The sequence below is a fragment of the Ceratotherium simum genome, chromosome 5 (assembly GCF_057802395.1).
Source record: "Ceratotherium simum simum isolate JZ-2026a chromosome 5, ASM5780239v1, whole genome shotgun sequence".
In the NCBI taxonomy this organism is placed as follows: domain Eukaryota; kingdom Metazoa; phylum Chordata; class Mammalia; order Perissodactyla; family Rhinocerotidae; genus Ceratotherium; species Ceratotherium simum.
Window position 1 is genome coordinate 86,884,010 of NC_141904.1, and position 20,457 is coordinate 86,904,466.

Below are 20,457 nucleotides of genomic sequence, written 5' to 3' on the forward strand. Positions count from 1 at the left end.
ATTTGCAAATACATCATTCGCCCTGGCTTAAATTAAATCAGAGTCATGGGATTGCTATTTAACCTTCAGTGTGTTTTAGTTTAGATAGATCGTAAGCTACAAGACAGACAAAGTGTCTCACACAGCTCTTCCAGGTATGCCTGCAGATCCTGGCACCATGCCTTGCCTGAAAAGTAGGTGTTTATTGGATTGAAAAGATTTCTTGTGATGACTTCTTTGACCTGGCGTTATGACGCTGGAAAGCACCATACCACAACAATATAATTAGGGTTAAGTGATACACGGCCCAGGCATGATTGGAGAAGGTGTATTACCTATAGCAACAAAGATCTATTGTCCCTGGTCTGACATGAGAAATACGGTAAATTCTGCTTCTGTGTTATACGGATTGGCTGTATGAGTCTCTTGAAATCAAATGGTTTGTGATCTTAAAATTGCATTCTAGAGACAGTATTGCTCAGTCAGTGTATTGACGAAGGCAGTAGAAAATCCTTTAGGGTTTTTAAAGATGTTTTCTTATGTGTATGTTTCCAGTGGCCTACTTACAGCTCCCCTGTGGAGGTCCGGTGGGTGGCTCTGTGTCTTTGTAAAGTGTTCCAGGGGTGGAGGCATCCACTCAGTGAACCATCAAGGGAGTGATGTAGCTGCCCAGCGAGGAGATGTTGCTGCACTTTGCATAACTGGATTCCACGTGTAGTTTTCTTCTTTGATGTCAAGAATCCCAAGAAAGATTGGTTTTTGTGTCCTAGATAGAAGAAGTGGAGGATATATACACTTGGTGGATTTCTACAAGCAGAAGACTCATAGAATAGACACAAAAAAAAAGAAATGGAGGCGTTTGGTGCCAGCAGAGATTCTAGAAAGGCAGGAGAAACGAGGACGATGATGAAGAAAATCTTCTGAAAAAGCGACGCACTCTCCTCCACCCAGGACCCCAGTGAAGAATGGTTGGTGATATGCGATTTGAGGTCATGTTAACATCATCAGAACTCCTGTTTACTTTTTGAGAGTGGATTTTGTTTGGTTGTTATCAAGCCATTTTCTTTTTATTCTTCTTAAAGTTTTCTTTCTTTTGAGACTACACTTTAAGTAAGATTGGATTTACAGACATTAGAAAACAGTAAGGTTCCAATAGAAGAAATAATTACAAAACAAAGACTGAGCTCCTGCCGTGGTGCTAAGCACTGTGCCCGAGCACAGGAGAGGTGTCTAGTCCACCTGTCTCATTGATGTGAAAGAGGATTGTTTAGGCAGAAGCACGTTCCTCTGTTACCACACAAGACTGCTGTCTCACCACGTCCTTATTCAGACCTCGTGTGAGAGGCATCATCTGGGTGGTGGTGATCTCTGTTTCCTGTGAAAAGAGGCCTGGCAGAGACTGGCCCAGAAAGCCTTACTCTGGGGCTGTGACATTTTCTGGCAGTATGGGACCTTACGACTCTGACGGCACTGCCTCCGCCTTTCACTGGCGATATATATGACGCTGGTCAAGTCTTCCCTGACCTCCGAGGCTCAGTTTCCTCACCTGTAATGCAGGGGTGGTGATGCCTAGTTCCCTGATTTATTTGCCTTTACACTCCCTTCAAGGAAGTAGAGAGTGTTCTAGGCTAGCTGCAAGAAACTGCTGTCTTTAGTAAATAGAAATGAGCTATGACTGTGAGAAGCTTTGTTATTAAAATTATTCTGAGTTTTACCTCCCTGGGTAGGCCCAAATGGTGGAGAAACCAGTGTTTTCTTTACAGAAGAATTTCCATTGTGTCACTAAATAAAGAGATCAGAATGAAAATTCCAGTATAATGATTTTCTCTACCTAAGATGCTGTTTAGGCTTGTTCCAGAGTGCCTGGGGCCCGGCCCTGTGGCTTAGCGGTTTAGTGCGCACGCTCTCGCTGCTGGAGGCCCGGTTCAGATCCCGGCGCTGCACCCCGACGCACTGACTTCTCCGGCCATGCTGAGGAGACTGTGTCCCTACATACAGCAACTAGAAGAGATGTGCAGCTACTGACATACAACGCTATCTACTGAGACTTTGGGGAAAAAATAAATAAATAAATAAAAATTAAAAAAAAAAAGAAGTTACTAAAATTGTGCTTAGAGATGCACTGATGCCAGGAACATGTCCCGGGAGTAACGCCCTGCTCTGCCACCTCCTGGGCTCGTAGCGACGAGCCCAATTGCCCGTCTTCCCTTCTAAGAGCTGGGTGTCCTCGTCGGGGTGTTTGTTAGGAACTTCTCAGGATTGTCTGGTGAGCCTTGGATTGACTCCTTGGGGTCAGCCAGCATCGGCCCCGTGAGCAGGAGTCATTTGTGAGCTGAAGAGAGCAGTCCCGGCTACTCTAGGGCCGTCTGGGGACCGCAGAGAATCCGCATCTTCACACCACTGCAGATATCCACATTGGTCCAGAAATAACATTCTCTTGGGTTTTAGAACAGGTGTCTCCTTACCTACCTTCTAAAAACCACGCTTCTACTTGGGGTAGGTTAGCCAGTGGATGCATGCTTGCTGTAGAGCAGCCTAAAGGAGAGGCATCCGCATAACGCAGTCTCTTCCGTGGACGCTTTCCTCATCATTTCTGAGTCTGAAGGGCTTCTCCCTCATCTGAACTCTGGTAGTACTTAAATATACTTCTGCTCCTTTAAGGCGTCGATGCCTTTTATTTATTATTGACACATAACCGGCACTCTATTACTTGCAGAAAAAGATTTGAGGCAAACTGTTGGTACTTTTTATATCCTGCCTGCTGTTTGTTGGGAAGGCGTGGCATGTGCCTTAACTCCCCCAGAGCCCTTTGAAGACATGGCTCTCCTGAGCTCTCCCGTATTACTCTCCTACCAGGTAATTCTCGAGAAAGGGTTTTCCTGAGAGCTTGCTCAGTGGGTTGCTAATTACAGACAAGAGCAGTTGCTGACTGCTGTCTTGCTGCTTGTGTTTGATGGGATCTGTATGTTTTAAGAGGCTACCTTCTCCAGAAGCAGTGTAGCCTATGGATGGCTTTTCACAGCAGAAATCTCATCTCCCTTTGAAAGGTTTTTAAGTGTATTTTCTTTCTCTTGTTAACGCCTGTAAGTCCTGTTACAAACAGGAGATTTGTCCAGTGATCTGAAGAGTTTGGGAGGGCAATGGAAGGTGTCACATGGCGCACTGATATGGTGAGGAAGGCGCACTGCAAGCTTGGTTCTGACACTGTTTTTGTTTTTAAAATTAAGCTCCAGAGTTGTAACTGCTTGTCAACTCCACTTTTGGTAGTTAAGGGTTGGAGGTGGTGGAAAAACACTTTCCACAAAGAGTACTTGCTCCGTAATTACTCAGACCATCTGGCTAGAGAGGTTTTTCTTCTCCATTCATTTAAAAAAAAAAAAAAAAGTGAAGAAGGGCACTCCCACTTTACAGGAGTTGGAGGACTGTTTCTTGTAATCCGCTTTAGGACTATAGTCACTTGGATTCCCACACATTCCGCTTTTTAAATCATGGAGCCAGCAGTTGGAGTCAGCATGTGCGAGAGGAAAGAAAGTGCCAATAACAAAAGCAAAGCCAAGAAAAGCACGTGGGAATCTGGCCTTGCGTTAGTCCAGCAGGAGTTCTGGCCCCTTACTGTGTGTCTAGCCCAACCTGCTAAAGGCTGGGGAAATTCCCGCCCCATAATTTAAAAAAGTAAGAAACACTCCCGGACTTGTATCCTGGCAATGGAAATAAAATGTTCCTCCCCTTGGACGATCTGCCCGTATTTCCTGTTATAGGGAGAGTCCGTGTATTTCGATTTTGCTTTGCTGTCTGCCTGGCTCCTCTTGTCTCTAACTGCTGTCTAGTTTGGGCAGAGGAGGAAAAAGGAAGAACAAAGGAGTAAAGTGATTACAGCCTAGCTCATAGCTGTTGACGTGTTTTTGTGCCACACACCAAATGTGTGCTGCTTGGAGTGAATTAAAAGAGTCCCCAAAAATACACAGTGACTTGTTAAGAAATTTCCCTGAATTCATTGGGAAGAATTTACCGACATTGGTCAAGAAATAAAGTCAGATTTGGGATCGGAGACTGTGAAAGGAAATGAGCAAGTTGAGGAATCTGAGTACGAGGCAGGATTATTCACGATACGCTGATAAAATGTTTGGGATTTGTCTAAACCAGGTTAAAGGTAATGGGATTCTGAGATTATTGCAGCTTAAGGGGTCTGTATGGGGCATTTATCTTTGAAATCAGAGACGCATATGATCAATCATTGTCTACAGTTTCTAAAACCAAGATTTAATAAAGGGCACAGCCATGAAGCTTATTGTGTCAACTTTTAATCTTACAAAAGCTGTTCTTTTTCTAGTGGTAGTCGTCTCAGTGTTGAGGGCTTTGCCGTGTAGAGAGGCCTATGTTAATTTTTGCTGTACTCCGACTCCTCACCTAGGGAACCTGCCTCCTTATGTCAAAACAAAGCCTTCTTTCATGTTTTTACTTTTATTTCTGGATTGGATTAATCTATATGGATTCTTTAGGCGTATCCTGGGCGCTGTATGAAAAGGATTTGCCAGATCTGCTAAGGAGATGGATAAAAATCTTCAGAGAGAGGCTGTAAGTGTGTGATAAGTGAACCTTTGCCCAGGTCTGAAATATGAACCTAGGGATTGTTTTGTGTGGCAGAGGCAGTTTCTAGTTAATTACCTTTGGGAGGCTCCAGCTAAGGAGATCTTTTTTAATATGTAAGAATATTTGCTGAAAGCACTTTTTCATGGTTAGCATACACATACACACACATCTACACTCGGTGAACAAACTCCTGAATTTGGTTGATCATCCAGATATGTATAGCTACTTAAAAAAGGACAAGAAGTTAGAGCTATATCTGTTTAGTTAGAAGGAAGGTCTAATTTACAGAGTACACAGACATAGAATAGAGCCCAAACCAAATCAACTCCAACAAACCTCTTGTGGAGAAAGGTGTTTTTAAGAAATGTACACTTAGGGGCCAGCCTGGTGGATTGTAGTGGTTAAGTTTGCACGCCTCCACTCTGAGTGAGCCCAGGGTTGTGCAGGTTCGGATCCCGGCGCAGACACCACACACCACTGAGTCAGGCTTTTCCATGCTGTGGCATCGTCACACATGATAAAAAGAAGGAAGATGGGGGCAGCAGATATTAGCTCAGGGCCGATTTTTCTCAGCAAAAAGAGGAAGATTGGCAACTGATACTAGCTCAGGGCTAATCACTTTCCTCACCAAAAAAGGAATATACACTTGCACAGCAAGTGGGGGGCAGGAGAGGTGGTTAGCTTATTAATCTTTTTCTTTTGTGTATCTTTGGGATTTTGGAAGTAAGGGACCTTATAGTGCTAGATTTTTTTCTGTGGGACCTAAGACACACCTGGAAGAGATGACTTACTAAAACATCCCAGGAATAAAATTCCCCTCAGCCAAGGGCGGCTTTTGTGTGGAAAAGTGTTGGGAGAAGAGGGTCCACCTTGTCTCCAGTCCTCCAGGTTCAGGTAGGCCTCGGAAGCTTGGCACGAGGAGGAAGTGCAGAAGCCCTGGAGCCGCTCTGGACAGGACACCCAGGCGCTGCCCGGGTGCAGCTGCCATGCAGCTCCCCTCAGCTCCCTGTAGTGGGAGACCACCATCCAAAGGAGGCCTCAGGGTTCCTCTCTTCACCCACCGGGCTGTCTCCGCCCTATTCAGCCCAGGGATCAGGGTTTAGGGAAGGAAAGGGATTTGTCTGGGAGTGCCGAGGCAAGGTTCCATTATGCTAATATAACAGGTGGGCTGCTTGATTCAAGAACGGTGAGAATAGTTTTTGCAATTTCCCGGTGGCAATGTGGGCCAGAAACCTCTGTAAGGAAGCTGTCTTTATCAGCTGGAGTTACTTATCCATGATCCAGCTGCCTGAACAGAAGCATTGCTGTCACAGCTCTAATCTAAAGATAGCTTTTGCTCTCTTCTCCTCCTAGTTTTGTTAGTCCTGCTAATGAAAACACTCTTACTCTCTGGAAGATATGAGAAAAGAACTTCAGCGCCAGCAGTGGGAGGAAGAAGAAAGGGAGGCCCTGAAAAGGCCAGTGGGGCCTGTGATATTATGAAGACATTCGTGGAAAACGTAGCATCATCATGCAGCATTTGGAATCGTTGTTTTATCTTTGAACTGATGGCAAGCATAAAGGGGTATTCGTGAAGCAGCAGCTCTTACGTAGAAATCAAAGATTCTGCTTTGGAAAATATCCTTGTTCACTTCATAGCCTGAAAATACTCACATTGGGAATATCTTCCTAACAGAGAGTCAGTTAATCCAAGAGGTTGTTCCCCAAGAGAATGGAGACAGCCTATGGCTGCAAAATTAATGAATCTTCGTAATGTTATCACCTGGCCAACAGGACGTAAACATCTTCTAACTCCTTTTGGCTTAGCTGTTTTCTTTTAACTTGTGCCAAATATCACTGCGTTTCTTTGCTCTGGTAGGAAATTTAGTCTGAGTCTATTGACTGGTCAGGGAAATCTAATCTTTGGATAATTTTGACTTATTTCAGAGGCCCGGCAACTTGGTGTTGGATATTTTGCCTTGCCCAAGATAAAGAGTTGAGAAACAAGCAAATGAAAACTTTAGAGATGCTACGCGAACAGGTACAAATTCAGTTCAGGGTTGATGTTAAGAAGGATTTGAGCGGTTTGTTTCTTGTTGGACCATGATGCAAAAAATCCAGTAAATTAACTAGAAATTTAAATTGATATTCAGAATGCTTTTTTCTTTTGAAAAATTTATTTAATAGTATTCAGAGCAGTGATGGACAAAAGTACATCAAAATAAACTTTCAATTTTATTAAAGATTGATATTTCTGATATTTAATAAATACTGTTATAACTATAAACCAGATATTTTATTATTTTATTGAGGTATAGTTGATCGTATAACATTGTTAGTTTCAGGTGTATAGCATAATGTTTCAATATTTGTGGATATTGCAGAATGATCACTCATAAGTCAAGTTAACATTTGTCACTGTACATAGTTATAAAATTTTTTTCTTGTCATGAGAAGTTTTAAGATCTCTTCATAGCAAACTTCCAGTGTGCAATACAGTATTATTAACTGCAGTCACCATGCTATACATAACACGCCCATGACTTATTTGTTCTATAACTGGAAGTTTGTACCTTGGAGTCCCTTCACTCATTTTGCCTTACCCTCACTCCCACTCTGTGGCAAATTCACCAATCTGTGCTCTGCATGAGCTCATTTTTGGTTTTGTTTTTTTATATTCCACATATGAGTGAGACGGTACGGTATTTGCCTTTCTGTGTCTGACTTATTTCACTTAGTGTGATGCCCTCAAGGTCCATCCATGTTGTCACAAACAGCAAGATTTCATTCTGTTTTTATAGCTGAATAATACCCGCTTTATACATATACCACATTTTCTTCATTCATCTGTCGATGGACACTTAGATTGTTTCCTCTAATGCCTTGCCTGTTGTAAATAACGCTGCAGTGAACCTGGGGGTGCGGATATCTTTTCGAGTTAGTGTCTTCGCTTCCTCCAGATAAATACCCAGAAGTGGAATTGCTGGATCATTTTTTCGTAGTGTTTTCCTCAGAGTGGCTGCACCATTTTACATTCCCACCAACAGTGCACAAGGGTTCTCTTTTTCTCCACATCCTCACCAACGCTGTTATTTCTTGTCTTTTGGCTAAGAGCCATTCTGACAGGTGTGAGGTGATATCTCATTGTGGTTTTGATTTGCATTTCCCTGATGTCAGTGATGTCGAAAGTGCCTTTTCATATACCTGTTGGCCATCTGTATACCTTCTTTGGAAAAATGTCTGTTCGGATCCTCTGCCCGCTTTTTTAATCAGATTGTGGTTCTTTTTTGCTTTGAGGTGTATGAGTGTCTTTATATATTTTGGATGTTAATCCCTTTATCAGATATATGATTTGCAAATATTTTCTCCCATTCAGTAGGTTGCATTTTCATTTTGTTGATGTTTCCCTTTGCTGTGTAGAAGCTTTTTAGTTTGATGTAGTCTCACTTGTTTATCTTTGCTTTTGTTGCCTTTGCTTTTGTTGTCAAATCCAAAAATCATCACCAAGACCCGTGGTCAAGGAGCTTACTGCCTATGTTTTCTTCTAGGTGTTTTATGGTTTCAGGTCTTATATTCAAGTCTGGAATCCATTTTGAGTTAATTTTTGTGTGAGACAGTGGTCCAGTTTCATGCTTTTGGATGTGGCTGTCCAGTTTTCCCAACACCATTTATTGAAGAGATTGTCCTTTCCGCATTGTATGTTCTTGGCTCCTTTGTCGAAAATTAGCTGTCCACAGATGTGTGGGTTTATTTCTGGGCTGTCTATTCTGTTCCACTGATCTATGTGTATGTTTTTATGCCAATACCCTACTCTCTTTTGCTTACTCTAGCTTTGTTATGTTGTTTGAAATTGGAGACCGTGATACCTTCAGCTTTGTTCTTTCTCAAGATTGCCTTGTCTATTTGGGGTCTTTTGTGATTCCATACAAATTTTAGGATTATTTGTTCTATTTCTGTAAAAAATGCCATCAGAATTTTGATAGGGATTGCACTGAACCTATAGATGACTTTGGATATTTTAACAGTATTAATATTTCCAATCCATGTGCGTGGAATATGTTTCCATTTATTTGTGTCTTCTTCACTTTCTTTTATCATTGTCTTACAGTTTTCAGTTTATAGGTCTTTCCTTGGTTAAATTTATTCCTAGGTATTATTCTTTTGATGCAGTTGTAAATGGGATTGTTTCCTGAATTTCTCTTTTTGATAGTTTGTTATTAGTGTATAGAAATGCAACAGATTTTTGTATATTGATTTTTGTATCCTGCAACTTGACTGAATTCGCTTTATTCTAACAATTCTTTGGTAGAGTCTTTAGGGTTTTCTATATATTATATAATATCATGTCACCTGTAAATAGTGACAGTTTTATCACTATTATTTATCAGTATCAGAATACTATTATAGGTTTCATAAAGGTAATTGCCATACTGTTTTGCTGTGTCAGACTTTAAGATTATATCTGCTCAGAAGTAACCTGTGTAAGTTTCATGTTTTAAATTTGGTGTCAAATATGGTACTTTTGGAGTGGCCTGGGTAAGAAAATACAAAGCTGTTTAAGGGATTAAAGAGTAGAACAGAATTGGTTAGTTTTCTCGAATGTTAAGCATTCTAGGATGCTCTGAGAACTCTTACTAAACTTTAAAAAACACAGATGGCTTGTGTAAAAGTACTTCAAGGGTCTTCATTTTGAAGATACCAAAGATAGCTTCTTAGAGTGACATGAAAATCAATTAATTAGTCTGTTTTTAAAATAAAATTAATTATTTCATCCTTTTAAACAGAAATATTGTGAATTTGGCTTGAAGTACCTAATTTTCCAGTTTCTATTCTGTTCAGACAACAGATCAGAGAATAAAACGAGAAAATATAAAGGAAAAGCGAAAGGCTATGTTAGAAGCAAGACTTGCTAAACTCCGACAAAAAAAGATGAAGTCAAAAGAAGCCGGAGCAGAGGAGGAAAACAGAGGTACATCGTGGCTCGTGTTTCTAACCTTCAAAAGGAAAAATTTTAAGTTCCATTGATGTCTTGTCTCACCAACAGAACTGGCAGTATGGAAAGCAGTCATTTAGTTTTATTCTTTAAGCAAGCGGTATACCTTTGAGGTACTGCCAGGAGCAGTTTCTATAACCAAAATGATGCAGAATGACGCTCCAGAGAGTCTTTTTATGTCGACAAGGATGTTAACAGACAGTACATTGTGTTGCTTCATAGAACAGCACAGTTCAATAACTGAGGCTTAGAGAAAAGGTATTTTAGGATGAAGTTTCACAGTACACACACGGTTTAGACTAAATTTATTTTGCTACAGCTATAGTTTTTGTTGGATATTATATATTAAATTATTTTAAAGAAGAAATACATTCACAAAGTCAGATAATAAAATAAAGATTTTACAAATAGGAGTAGAGACAGCCTACCAAAGGACTGTTAAAAATCGTAGTCCTCTGAGCTCACTATATGAGTTATGCTAGTCTGGGCTCGACTGCCATGACAGAGAGACCCCTAGGTAGACCAGCTCACACAGGACAGACGTCTGTTTCTCTGTTTTAACACTTCAGACGCCAGGGGTGTCCAGGCAGGTGGTAGCTCTGCCCTGGATTGTCACCTGGCCCCCGGCTTCCTCCTGTCTTCCTGTTTCTGCCATTCTGAGTGTTGCTCTCAGCTGCATGGTTGAAGCTTGCCCCAGCACCTGTTCGTGATCCAGCCCCGGGGAAAGGGGATAGAGGGGAGGGGAACCAGCTTCCTTTTTGGGAGTGTGACTGAGTCACACACAGCCTATGTGTTTACATCCCACTGGCCAGAACGCAGTCCATGGGCCACACCCAGCTGCAGGGGAGGCTCGGGAATGGCCTGTCTCACAGGGTGGCCACGTGCCCAACTGAAACTGGGGGCGTTCTAGTCCCAGAAGGAAGAAGGGGAGTGTGGGTGTTAGGGGCATATAGAAACCTCTCCACTCTCCCTGAAGCCGTGTGCTAAGTGTGGGCCGTTTTCTAATTCTGAACTCAACCTCAGTTTAGTCTTGAAAGGAGCCCAGGAACATTTAGGGATTGGAAAATTGTCTGTTTAGTTTTGTGTAAATGCTATCTCCCTGTAACATGCTCTGCATATTGTTTCTGTTTTGCTCTACTCCTGAACATCTGTCATTTCCACAAGATGTGAAGTGCCACTACAGTGTTTTTTAAAAATCCATGTTCTTTTCAAATATGGCTCAAGTTGAATAGCCTACAGCCTGTCACCAGGCTCCAGGCTCTTCATCACGCTAAGTCTCCTTACTTTGTCTGAGACTCTGATTTTAGTTGAGTAATTCGGGATTTCTGGTCCTTCAATTGTTGGTCTGGGGAAGTGGAGTGGCGTAGTGGGAAACACAGAGACTCTGAAATCCATCCAACCTGGGTTTGGATCCTGGCTCTTGTCTCTTTCTAACCTATGTAGTGTTTCTGAGCTTAATTTTCCTCATCTGTAAAATGGGAATACTAATACTGGCTTTATGAGGGTTGTTACAAGATTAAATGAACTACTGTATACACACTACTTAGCCCCCTGCCTGGGATGTGATGAGTGCTCAGTAAATACTGGTTATTACCTTTACTCTCAGGATCAGCATGTTCTATTTAATGTTTGTTTTTTAAATAGCTTTAAGCTTTATTATAATGATGTCTTACTCTCCTGCACAAACTAGATGGAGGTGTTATTGGGCCTTTGTCGCCAGAACCAGAGGCCGTGCCAACTCTGCATACTGCTGCCCAGGGTAGCAAAGTAGAAGTCATTGTTGAGGAGAGGAAGGACACGAGGCCTGGAGTGCCACACATCCGGGAGTGGGACAGAGGAAAAGGTAAGGGGGTGGGCTCCAGGGTGAAACCCTTTCCAGTGCTGGGCCTTGCACAGGAGATTTTTCTGGTTCTTCTGATCGGAGTGTGGTTCCAGTGAATCTTAGTGGTTTTTGAGGCTTAAGAAATTCTCCAGATCCTTGAACTTGTTTCTTCTCGATATCCAGACACTACCTGTAACCGGGAGCACTAGACACTATGATTACGAAAGACCAGGGTCTACAGCACGTCATGTCAGAAGGGCGATTTTTGTGTGTGTGTGTGAGGAAGATTAGCCCTGAGCTAACATCTGTCGCCAATTCCCCTCTTTTTGCTGAGGAAGACTGGTCCTGGGCTAACATCCATGCCCATCTTCCTCTACTTTATATGGGATGCGGCCACAGCATGGCTTGACAAGCAGTGCGTCGGTCCATGCCCAGGATCCGAACGTTCGAACCCCAGGCCGCCGCAGCGGAGCGCACGCATTTAACCGCTACACCACCAGGCCACCCCTGGGCGATTTTTTTTGAAGTACTTGGGGGAAGTTTTTTAAAATTTGTGCTGCCCTTGTGGTTTTACAGCTTTGGAATGCCATTTCTCAGGAATCGCTTTTTAATATCTTAGGAAGGTTTGGTATTTTAATGTCCTCTGTGTTTTTAGCAGTCTCTTTTATGTTCAACTGAAAACAGCCTGCGTGCTAGAATATTAACCTGGATTCACATATGGTTCCACTGGGTTATGCAAAATTTTCTGTAAATTTTTTCTGTAAATACACCACGGTGCCCACAGCAGCCTCTCTTTGGAAGAAGACTGTGGTTTATGCCTCTTTGAAAGGGATGTTTTCAGTAGTACGTTAGCTCATGCTCTTTGAGCTGATGAGATGCAAGACTAAAGTAAAAGCTACGCAAGTAGGTGAGTGCCTTGATTAGTGCTGCTGGTAGAAATAGAGATGAGATACCAAATTAGACTTGGACAGGTGCCTTTTGTGTCTCCCTAAAACTCAGTAAAGGATAAAATTTGTGTTTTAATGTTAAGTACCTATGACATCATATCAAGCAAATGATTTGTTTGATTTTTCTCTATTCCTCTCTCAAATGTACTTTTAGTGCCTTTCTGGCAGTGTTTCCAGAGCCTACAGGCTTTCTCCACAGAACCTCCCTTGAATCCTTCCCCATCTGGAAGTAGTCACTCCCTTTTCTTAGCCTGGTTTCTTATACTTTTGTAGGCATTACATATACCTTGCATTATAGTTTTGTTATTGCTATCCTTGTTCTCCAAAGAATTGGAGGTGGCTTTTAAGAAATATATACAATAATTGAGAAGTAATAACAATAAAAATTCAGCTGACTCAATAATCAGTTCTAATAATACCCTTTCTTATTTTTTCTAGAATTTTCCTTTGGGTACTGGTCGAAGAGGCAGTCAGATCTCCGGGCTGAGAGAGATCCTGAGTTTGCCCCACCATCAGATTACTTTGTGGGTCAAAAGAGAGCTGGTTGCTTCGGTAGCCAGAGGTGGAGCAGACCTGCCCCTGCGCAGAGTGACCCTGGGCAGCGCTCTGGCCAAAGCCATGACCCCGGTTCTTCACACATGTCATCCACTCCTGCCCCCAGCAGCCCGCCGCAAGCCCCCACGGTCACTTTCGAAACTCTGGATGATATGATATCATACTATAAACAAGTGACATGAACTTAAAAAGCATTCTGACTTGAGTTCGTGCTGTTGAGGGTGCCTTCCTCTCCAAGAATGGGCAAAATAACTTAATTTTAGGGACTGAATTGTACTGTTCTGTTCCAGTCCTTTCCCTAGGATGGATTTGTTGGATTTGTTGGATTTGTCAGCAAGGAAGAGAGTGAATGGCGCTGTGGGAACTCGATGGCCCTTGGCCCTTCCTTTCCTTCTAGTTGGTGTGGAGACGTATTCCTCTGGATTTACGTTGAGCTGTGAGAGAGGAGAAATAGTCTGTATTATTTGACACCTGGGAGCTTGTAGCCCTATCTGTTGCGTACGCACCCCCACGGCTCATTCAGATCTAAGGCTCCATGCCTTTTCTTTTGCAAATACTAGCATGCAGATGTCTTTGTTCCCAGGATTCAGCTTCCAGATCCGTTAATGGAGCATCTCTCAGGAGGACCTTTGCCTGTCACACAGTGGCCAGTGAGGGGACACTGTGTGGGAGGGCAAGTGACCTAGTCTCCAAGAGGACCCTGAAGCTGGTGGACTGTTAGACAATGACAGTTGAAAGATAAGGAAGACCAAGGAGGAGAACTTGGTAATCCAGAACAGTAGAGGTTGAAGTCACTTACTGTGATTGTCATCCCATCCTAAGTGGCAGTTATCACCACCGAGGCATAGTAGGCATTCAGTAGGTGTGTGTCGAACGGCTGGGGCACATGTGGAGGCTGCCGGGCCTGGTCAGACAGCCAGATACTCCTTAGCTATAAGAGTTAGTTTTTCAGTTCAGCCTGCCTCCCTGCTGTTCCCACTCTAGGCCCTCATCACTCTCGGAGCCAGGTCACCTCAGAAGCCTGATTGGAGTAGACGTGGGCTGGAGTGAGGGACAGGTAGGTCCCTTCATCTTTACTAACAGTGGGGTGAGCAGGGCCCTGGAAGGACTTCCTGTGCCTGAGTACTGTCCGCATCTTCTGCCTGTTACACCTCAGTGTCCTCTTTACAGCTGCAGGCGAGCAGTAGGAGTTGGCCAACCAGGCCCACAGGGCTCCTATGGCCGCCTCCCAGGCCAGTGAGTCCTATAAGAACATGCTAGAGCAGATCTTCCAGTGCTCGAACGAGCCCGCCTCCCATGGGCTCTGTGATGTGCAGTCTCTGTGGTGTTGATGGGAGTGCCTCATTCTCATGGCATATTGCAAACTGGAGTGCAGAGAGGGTCAACGACTCATCCAAGGTTATGTGGCACCTAAATGGCAGATCTGGGACTTAAATGCAGTTTGTTTAGGCTCATGTTTGTTCCCAGACTCATGCTTTCTCTGATGCCGTCTGCTCTCAGGCTTGTTGCCCCAATATTAAGCAATATTAGACAAAAATCCCAAATTCTTGCAAACTTAACCTCTAAACTCCATGTCATTGGCAAAGTTTCAGTCCTGTTGATGGTCATTCTGTCAGCCTAGTTAGGCAGATACCTCTTTGAAATATGAAATTTAAACAAGAAAATGATAAGCTGATCCTAAAACTCATATGCAATCGCAGGGGACCCAGAATATCCAAAACAATGTTGAAGAACAAAGTTGGAGGACTCACACTTCCTGACTGCAGGACTTACTGCAAAGCTACAGGAATCAAAACAATGTGGTACTGACAATGATCCAGTGTGGATCATTGGAATAGAGTTGAGAGTCCAGAAATAACTCCATACATCTGTGGTCAGTTGAGTCTTGACAGTGGTGCCAAGACCATCCAATGGGGAAGAATAGTTTCTTCAACAGATGATTCTGGGACATCTGACTATCAACATGCACAAGAATGAATCTGGGCCCATACCTCACACCACGTACAAAACCAACTCAAAACGGATCAAAGACCTCAATGTAAGAGCTAAAACTAAAAAACCAACTGAAATAGCTTGTGGGACAAAGGGAGAGGAGACAAAAAGAAAAATTGCAATATTAAAAAGAAAAAAATAGAATTATTAGATATCCTAGAATCATAAGAAAAAACAAGGAAGGGGAGGAGGAGAACAATAGACAAATATGAGCGAGATGGAAAGAGGACGTGTGTATAAGGTAGAACAGAAGGACTGGAGAGGCTCATTGTGGAGAAGGCACGGGAAGACTAGCCTGGCAGCAGTAAGCCCAGGGGGATGGGACGGTGGCCACGAAAGGGGTCCCAAATCACCTTTTCTTATTGCCCAGGGCGCCTAGGGTGGACGGCGAAGTAGTCCTTCCACGTTAGCTCATGGTCACTGTCGACTAGTAACTGTAAGTTACATTTCCTCTAGGATTTCAAAGACTGTAGGGACCTATTTCTCATCCCCCCTTAGCATACATTTACTTTAGTATTTTGTGATCCCAGGTTACATCCTCTTCCACTTCAGACCCAGAGTTCTTCAAGTGTTAGTTTTCCTGTTTCTCACAGGCCTGTTTTGTACAAGGGTATCCAGCAGATGGCATCAGAGTTCTCAAGACTTGAGATCCATGCGCTAAGACAGCACTACCCTATAGAAATATGATGTGAGCCCTGTGTCGTTTTCAGTTTTTTCTAGGAACCACATTAAAAAAGTGAATTAATTTTATGATATACTTCGTTTAATCCAGTATAGCCAAAATATTTCAACATTTAATCAATATACAAAAAACATTAATGAGATAGTTTCCATTTCTTTTCAAGTCGAGTCTTCAAAATCCACTGTGTATCTACGTATAGCACATCTCAGTTCGGATGCTAAATTTTCATCAGGAATACTTGGTCTGTATTTAGATTTCATAAAATATACTTGAAAAAGTAGATTCATATACCCAGGTTGTTCCAAACGTACTTGAACATATTTAAAAGTTTGACAATAACTGAATTATCAAGTTTTAAATTTAAATTAATAAATTAAAATTTAGTTCCTTAGTCACACTAACCACTTTTCAGATGCTCAGAAGACTTGTGTCTAGTGCTACCGTACTGCATAGCACAACTCTGAATGACCTATTTTCACATGCTTCATGGTCTGACTATGTATTCCGCCCATTAGTACCTAACAGATTGATTTAACGCTTTCTCCCAGGTATACATTCAGCATTCAGGATATTTTTATGGCTGTGTTTACCTTGGGAGCAAGTAGTGGTGAAACCTTTTGGAAACCATGACCACACGTAATTTGTGTCTTTGTAGAGCTAAGCGAAATGTTTCATATCAGAAATTGCTTTGAATTCTTTGTTTTCATTGTAATCTTTTCTCCAGGCCTTTGTGTTTTGATAGTTTGTTTCAATCGGCTAAATAAGTCATTTTGTTTGCTTGCAAAATTCCCAAAGGAGAAACTTTAAATCCATATACATGAGGTTCCTGTTACATTTAGCTGTACATTTACCAAAGACTTGTGAGATAATTTATTTCCTCCTAAAGTCAGTGCAGCCTGTGGGATGGTTTTCAGCGAACCTTGTTGTGACACACAGATGAGACAGTAGAATGTAGCATTTGGAGCGGGGGGTGGGCACTGGTCTTTACAGTTAATATAACATGGAGTAGCCACACCATATGTGTTTAGTTTCTTTTCAGCCAGTAAGTTGGACTGTTATATGTCAAGGAGTTCGTGTAAAATATTATATGGCTAAGGTAAGTGATGATAATTGAAATGAATTTGTTGACCTGCTGAAAACGTTGAGAAAATGAAACCTCCCTGGTCCTCCCACCTGTCCCTGCGAGCTGGCCTGGTGGGGAGGCATTTTGCTAGTGTAGGTTGTGGAAATCTAGCTTAATATTTGTGTGTGTGTGTTGGGGTGGGGCTGGAGGAGCCGGGAGAATGATGCGATTGGTGTAGATTGTTGTTTAGGGAAACTAGAAAATCACAGTAATCTCGTGAAGCAAGGTGTTTTAGTGAAAACATGTCACGCAAGCCTAGTATTGATCTCCTGTTGCTGTGTTTAATAAATCCCGGGCTGCGTTTATATATTCATGCCTAGTATAGGTAGGTTTGCCCAGTGATGGGAGTGGAAATATTAGTCCTTTTTTACCCTCAATTTAACCGGCTTCTTTCTCTACCACGTTTCTAACTGCCACATTCTCCCTAACTCTGAAAGCTCACTGCTTGGTGCCAGTTTTGCCCAGTTGTGAGCATTTTCCCTGCGGTCCGTTGTATTCTGCTTCTATTTGGTCACTATCAGCAGTTAAGCTTCCCTGAGCTTGAACGTGGGGTGCAGCCTAAGACACTTGACCCCTCACCCCCACCCCTTGCCTGCTCCATGCCTCTCCGCACATGGTTCAGGGTTGTTCCTGAAAACCAGAATACAGGAACAGGCCCTGCGCCCAGCCTGGGTCTCCTAGGTCACAGGCGTGTCTGAGGACAGCACTGCGGTCTTTGCAGGGGACCCATGTTTCATTGTCTTCTTCCCAAAAATAACCGTCCTTACCTTAAAAAGATGAGGATTTATCTCTCTGCTTCCAGTATGATCTGCAGTAGGTTTTTATGGGATGTGTAATCAATGTAAACACACCATTTCTTGTTTGTTATTCACTTAACATTATTTCTAAAACAGAGCTTCTCAGTTATATTTAATTGCTGCCTGATAGTTCATCAAGCTGACACACACCGTTGTTAAACACCTCCTCAGTTGTTGGCTGTCTGAGCATTATTTCACTATTATGAGTGAAGTGGTTATAAGTATCTTTTTGTTTGGCTTAACCAACATTGATCTTTATCCGAGTACCTTCCCTTCCCCTGTTTAAACCATCCCCTTGGGCATTACTTTGAGAGGTGAGATCACTTGGTCAACGGAATGATCATTTTTATGGTTCTTGATAGGTCTTGCCAGGAGACCTGCCTTAATAAGGGCCCTGGGTGCCGCAGTAAATCTCCCTGGTGGAGAGTGCAGGTGGCTTGCATATGAACTCTGCTGCAGGACGAGCGGTGACCATGAGGTTCCAGGCTCGCGGAAACCTTACTTGGGAGCGGGCAGTTCAGCCTGATCAGATGCGCATGGCCCCACCTCTGCTTACTCTGAAATCCGCTTCTCTCTGTAGCTCTGCCCTTCTTTCTTCCTCTCATCTGCTGAGAGAATTCAAGCATCTGCCCAGGACATGCTTTATATACTGAATAGAGAGGACAATGTCTATTCGTTTTCCTAGTCCCATCTCCACTTCTTTCCTGCCTCGTGAGGGCTCATTCTCCTGCCTGTCCTAGCCTGAAGCTGTACTGCTCACAGATTGCAGTCACGCGGTTACATCTGGACTGCTCACTGTCCTTATCAAAGCGTTTCTGATTAAAACCAGACAGAGCCAGAAACTGGAGAAAATAGCGAAGAACGCCAGGACCAGATAACCTGAGGGAGCGAAGTTTAATTTTGTTTTCAAGTGTACAGCTGTGTATGTTCCTACCCAAAAATGTATTCTTGGATCTGTGCCAGTAAAGGGAAGGAGGGATGCCCTTTTCTCTTACATCTGTACCCGAATTTCCCCCTCAGCTTCGTTCTAGTCGAGTGCACTTGGTTTTCCCAAAGCCTGTTGAGAACTTTTCCCCTTTTCACCCCTCTTCTGCTTGTGCCCCACTGTGTAGCTCTGGCAGTCTGCTGTGTCTGTGCCTTTTAAGTACCTTTCCAGGTGCACCCAGGACTGGAAATCCCCTTTTACTGTGGGCAGAAATCAGGGTGCCCTGGGTGCAGCTCCCCTCTTTGGCTCATCCCTGTGGTAGCTGTACATCTCACACACTCCTCCCCACCACACTGCCGGCCCCTGGGAGGAGCACCCTAAATACAGACGCCGCCTTTGCAGTCCTTCGAGGCTCTGCTGTCACCTGCAAGATGAAGTCCAGGCTCAGCGTTTTACACACGCTCCCCTCCGCTGGCCCTGCACACCCCTCCACGCACACCCTTACCCCATCCACACTAGCGTGTGGCGTCATCTGGTTACCTGCAGTTCCCCAGACCTACCAAGCTGGTTAAAGCCTCCAGCCTGGACGAGCGCTGTGCCCGTCGCCTGGAATGCGCTTCCTTCCTTGTTCGCTAGTCAGCTTCCACCTCCGAGCAGTTTCTGTCTTTTCGGTTGTGCAGCCTCCTTTGACCACTTCAAATAGTTACTTTTCTACTTAACCTTCATTGAGCACTCACCTCTGTGCCAGGCGTGCCAACCCTTAGCACGCATCTTCTCACTCAACCCTCGTGGTCCTGGGAGGTGGGCACTAGTGTCCACACAGGGCCCTTGAGAACATCACGTGGACTGAGTGCCAGGCTCAAGGTCACGTAGCCTGAGCTCTTAGCCGCCCGGTGACACTGCCTTCTCTGGGCTTCCCTTCTTGTGGTCTTGTCGTTGTAGCCTTGTGTGAGTGCCTCTGCCTTTGTCTCTGTCCTGCCCCTAGCCTGGAGCAGAGGAGACGGGCAGCGGATTGTTGGATGGAGAAGGCGTTGGGGCTGTGCTCGTCTTTTACGTGCTGCATAAACTTCTTATCCAATCTTTTCATTTCTTTGTGGGAGCTGTTTCTTGAGACTTTGTTTACAGCCATCTGCGTGGGTGTTTTAGGCTAACTGTGGGAATTCAGTGCCACAAAATCTTTTTCAGTTTCTGGCCCATGGCAGCACTGTACGTAGTATTGTGAGTACTGTAAAAGGGAAGACAGACATGGTCCCGGCCCTCCATCTGCAGAGATGAGACTCACCACATGGGATGCAACTAGCAATTAAAGACAGTACATTTGTGTGTTTGTATTGAGTATGTGATTACATAACATGCAGATTCTTCAGCATGACGTACAAGGCCCTTCCCAATCTGACTGTAGACCCCTTTCCCAGCTTCACCCGCTCCTCTCCCAGAGGCCCCTAGACCCCAGCCATACTGACATGTTGTGCAGCTCTCTGAACTCACCATGCTCAAATGTCTCTGTTCCTTTGTACATCCTGTTCCTTTTGCCAAGAATGCCTTCTCCTTCCTGTCTGCCTGGCAACTTGGTACTCATCTTTTATGACAACCTTCAGTGCTGCTTCCTTTAGACCTTTTTCTTTGGGTTTTCATGGCCTTTGCACGTTTTTCTGTAGTGTGACCTCATCATATATACTAAAAGTTAATTTTGTAAGGCTGTTCTGCCTTTTCAGTGTTGAGCTACTCGTGGGCAAGGCCTTGTCTCTCAGTGATGGAAAATTGAATGAATGACAGGATAAAAACTGGATGAATGGCGAGGAGGGAGTGATGATGTTCCACCATGGCTGGCTGTCAGTCAGGAATCACACTGGAGCGCAAGACTAGACATCCGAATAAAGTGGCTTGAAGGGAGGAGGGTTCATTCGCTCACGTGACACAAGTGTGGAGGTAGGTGGCTAAGTGCTGGTGTGGGCGTGCCATGCATGGTGTCATCAGGAGCCAGGCTCTGTCACTCTGCTTGGCCACCTTCAGTGCGTGGGCTTCCTTCCGCAGGGTAACGCCACGGCTCCAAGTGACTGCTGGAGCACAGCC

The 20,457-nt window shown here is 43.8% G+C and overlaps 1 pseudogene across 1 annotated transcript in view; it reads left to right on the top strand.

Moving 5' to 3' along the window:
- LOC101395223 (coiled-coil domain-containing protein 174-like) overlaps positions 1-13,333 on the top strand; it is an 18,780-nt pseudogene extending 5,447 nt beyond the window's left edge. Inside the window, exons 5-11 of the transcript XR_015552342.1 lie at positions 750-948; positions 4,457-4,554; positions 5,923-6,068; positions 6,496-6,589; positions 9,388-9,517; positions 11,232-11,384; positions 12,749-13,333. The product of XR_015552342.1 is annotated as a coiled-coil domain-containing protein 174-like (transcript). The remainder of the gene's footprint in view (positions 1-749; positions 949-4,456; positions 4,555-5,922; positions 6,069-6,495; positions 6,590-9,387; positions 9,518-11,231; positions 11,385-12,748) is intronic.
- Positions 13,334-20,457: the final 7,124 nt, after the last annotated feature.